We start from the raw sequence: 4,522 nt of genomic DNA on the forward strand, positions 1-4,522 counted from the left end.
TTGATGCAGGTGCTTATAACTACAGAGAAATTTCCCGTAAGAACAACTGACCAGTGGAACAGCTTGCCTTCAGAAGTTGTGGCTGCTCCACTGGAGTCTTTTAAGAAGAGATTGGACAGCCACTTACGTGGAATGGTAGGGTCTCTTGCTTAAGCAGGGGGTTGGACTAGGAGACCTCCAAGGTCCCTTTCCAACTCTGTTATTCAATTATTCTGTCGTGAACAGCTGTGGCTGAGGCTGGAGAAGGCACCAAAGGGTTTGATCACCAAAATCTTTCCAAATTATTCTTTTGGTGAGCCTGAAAAATAGTATGTTAAGATAAATCCATCTTATGGGGCAGAACACATTCCTCTTTTTTATTATTTTGAATTGAACACTCGATGTTACTAGGAAGGTCCTTGAAAATGCAGCATAGATAGTCCTTGGCTTATGACCACAACTGAGACCAGAATTTCTATTGGTAAGTTAGACAGTTGTTAAGTGAGTCACCCCTGATTTTACAACCTTGTAGGCATGGTTGTTAAGCGAATCACATCTGTCGTTAATTGAATCATGAGATTATTAAGTGAATCTGGCTTCATCCCATTGACTTGGCTTGGGAGAAGCTGGCTGGGAAGCTGGGAAAAGGCAATCGCGTGATCCTGGGACATTGCAACAGTCATAAATACATGTCAGTTGCCAGCTTTGATCACATGACCATGGAGATGCTGTGTCGGTTGTAATTGTGAGGAATGGTGGTAAGTAACTTTTTTCAATGCTGCTGTAACTTTGGTCACTAAACAGATGGTTGAAAGTCGAGGATTTCCTGCAGTAAAAATAGAAAAGCTCCTCTGCACAACTGTTAAATGCATACAGGTAGTCCTCGACTTACAGCAGTTTATTTAGTGACCATTCAAAGTTACAACAGCCCTGAAAAAAGTGACTTATGACCGTTTTTCACACTTATGACCGTTGCGGCATTCCCACGGTCACGTGATCAAAATTCAGATGCTTGGCAATGGACTCAGATTTATAACGGTTGCAGTGTCATGTGATCATCTTCGGTGACCTTCTGACAAGCGAAGTCCATGGGGAAGCCAGGTTCACTTAACAACCATGTTGCTAACTTACCAACTGCAGTCATTCACTTAACAATTGTGGCAAGAAAGATCGTAAAATGGGCAAAACTCACTTAACAAATGTCTCCCTTAGCAACAGAACTGTTGGGCTCAATGGTGGCTGTAAGTCGAGGACAACCTGTACTTATTTCATTCTTCCTGCTTTCGGTATTAAACTTCCTCTTCACTCACTGCTTTTATCCATTGCAGAGATGGAGGCAACTCCCATACACACTGTGTTTGCGGTAAAAATGTGTTTGAAAACTGTTCTCGCTTGGAGAAATGAAAGGGATGAAGTCACGTCAGCTCAGCTCCTTCAGAAACCAAAAACCTGTTGGATTTCTGTCGGCAGCTCAAATGCCTGTCAGGTCTTAACACTCCGTGCAAAGCTACGTCAACAAGATTTCTCCCAGCAGTTGGATAATTTGAGCACCATTGTGGCTTAAGAACTAGCTCTCTTTATCATAAGTGATAGCAAGAAGGAATCACCGCAAGCAAGTCGCCAAAGACACTGGACTTTCACATTTGCCTTTTGCGTGTCCTGCGAAAAGCTTGGCAACGCAACAATACAAACTCCCCAGTAGAAATTTAGCCTCCCTGATTCAGACAACAAGCTTATTTTCATTTCAAGACTTCCTTCTCTCTTTCCACAGCCTTCATCCCACATAGAGATTTGCATCTCTTTTGTGAGCTTCATCCTTCTCTCCTTCGGTTATCATGCGTTGGCAGGGCCTAGAAAATGGGCTTAACCTGGATACCAATAATCCACTTTAATTTAATTAATTTAATTTAATTATGGGACTTATATGCCCCCCTATATCCCGAAGGACTCAGGGCGGCTAACAACAATAAAACAACAATAAATACAAATATTAAAAGAAATTAAATTTTAGAAAGCCCCACTAAAAACCAGTAAAAATTAAAAACATAATTAAAACCCCCAATGTCAGTCCAGGTCGGCCAGCTGGAAAAAGAACGTCTTGAGGTTGCGACGAAAGGACTGGAGATCTGGGGCCATCCAAAGTTCTCGGCGGAGCTGATTCCAAAGGGCAGGCACCCTGACAGAGGAGGCCCTCCCCCTGGGGGTCGCCAGCCGACATTGTCTGGCCGACGGCACCCTGAGGAGACTCTGTGTGAGCGCACAGGGCGATGGGAAGTTGTTCCTGGCAGCAGACGGTCCTGCAAATATACCGGACCTAAGCCATGTAGGGCTTTATAAGTAAGAACCAGCACCTTGAACCTCACCCGGAGGGCAACCAGCAACCAATGCAGCTCACGCAGGAGGGGTGTAATATGGGAGTATCGGGATGCTCCCATCACAACCTGTGCAGCCACATTCTGCACCAGCTGAAGCTTCCGGGTGGCCTTCAAGGGCAGCCCCATGTAGAGAGCGTTGCAGTAATCTACACGGGAGGTAACGAGTTTGTACACTACTTTGGGATCCTATTAGGACCAGGGGGATGCCATGGGTATGGACTGGACTAGGAGAATCATAGAATCATAGAATTCTTTATTGGCCAAGTCTGATTGAACGCACAAGGAATTTGTCTCCAGTGCAGAAGCTCACAGTGTACATACAAACAACAAGGTGATCATAAGAGCATAATAAACAATTGATAAATCATAAGATACCAATAGGAGAAGATAGTAGGAAATATGAGAAGATGAGAAAAGATGGGAAATAAGACAGTGCTTAGGAATTAAGTGTTCAGCAGAGTGATGGCATGGGGGGTGGGGGAAGCTATCTTTGTATCTAGGAGTTTTGGCATGCAGTGCCCTATAGCTGCATCCCGAAGGGAGAGGTTGAAACAGTTTATGTCCAGTATATGAGGGATCTGTAGATATTTTCTCAGCCCTCTTCCTGGTTCGTGCAGTATGTTTTTTGTTAGCTGCGAAGTCGTGTCCGACCCATCGCGACCCTATGGACAATGTTCCTCCAGGCCTTCCTGTCCTCTACCATCTTCTGGAGTCCATTTAAGCTCACGCCTACAGCTTCAGTGACTCCATCCAGCCACCTCATTCTCTGTCGTCCCCTTCTTCTATTGCCCTCGATCTTTCCCAGCATTAGGCTCTTCTCCAGTGAGTCCTTCCTTCTCATTAGGTGGCCAAAGTATTTGAGTTTTAGCTTCAGGATCTGGCCTTCTAAAGAGCAGTCAGGGTTTATCTCCTCTAGGACTGACCGGTTTGATCGCCTTGCAGTCCAAGGGACTCGCAGGAGTCTTCTCCAGCACCATAGTTCAAAGGCCTCAATTCTTTGGCGCTCAGCCTTTCTTATGGTCCAACTTTCACTGCCATACATTGCAACTGGGAAGACCATAGCCTTGACTATACACACTTTTGTTGACAGGGTGATGTCTCTGCTTTTTAGTGTGCTGTCTAGATTTGCCATGGCTTTCCTCCCCAGGAGCAAGCGTCTTTTAATTTCTTGGCTACAGTCCCCATCTGCAGTGATCTTGGAGCCCAGGAAAATAAAATCTGTCACTACCTCCATTTCTTCCCCATCTATTTGCCAGGAATTGAGAGGGCCAGATGCCATGATCTTGGTTTTCTTAATGTTAAGTTTCAACCCAAGTTTTGCACTCTCCTTCTTCACCCGCAACAAGAGGCTCTTTAGTTCTTCTTCACTTTCTGCCATTAGAGTGGTATCATCTGCGTATCTTAGGTTGTTGATATTTCTTCCGGCAATCTTAATTCCAACTTTTGATTCATCTAGCCCTGCCTTTCTCATGATGTGCTCTGCATATAAGTTAAATAGGCAGGGTGACAGTATACAGCCTTGCCGGACTCCTTTCCCAATTTTGAACCAATCAGTGGTTCCGTGTCCAGTTCTCACTGTTGCTTCTTGACCCGCATATAGGTTTCTCAAGAGACAAATAAGATGGTCTGGTACTCCCATCTCTTTAAGAACTTGCCACAGTTTGTTATGATCCACACAATCAAAGGCTTTAGCATAGTATACAGGTCCTCAATGGAAGGCAAGCTGGTTACAATTGTTCTTTCTTCAGTCCTAACTATCCATTGAAGTCTGTACTACCCTTTTTGGTTGCTGGGCCAAACCAGTTATTGATGTATAAATGACAGACCCATTAATTCCTCTGTAGAACTGTATCAGCAGATCCTTGGGCAACCTAAGCTTTCTGATTTGATGCAGGAAGAAGATTCTCTAAGGAACAGTTGCTGGAATTGGGCATGTCTAGTTTAATGAAGAGAAGGATGAGGGGGGACATGATAGCAGTGCTCCAATATCTCAGGGCCTGCCACAAAGAAGAGGGAGTCAAGCTATTCCCCAAAGCGCCTGAAGGCAGGACAAGAAGCAATGGATGGAAACTAGTCAAGGAGAGAAGCAACCTAGAACTAAGGAGAAACTTCCTGACAGTTAGAACAATTAGCCAGTGGAACAACCTGCCTCCAGAAGCTGTGAATTC

Source organism: Vipera berus (genome assembly GCF_964194415.1).
Source record: "Vipera berus genome assembly, chromosome: 1".
NCBI lineage: Eukaryota > Metazoa > Chordata > Lepidosauria > Squamata > Viperidae > Vipera > Vipera berus.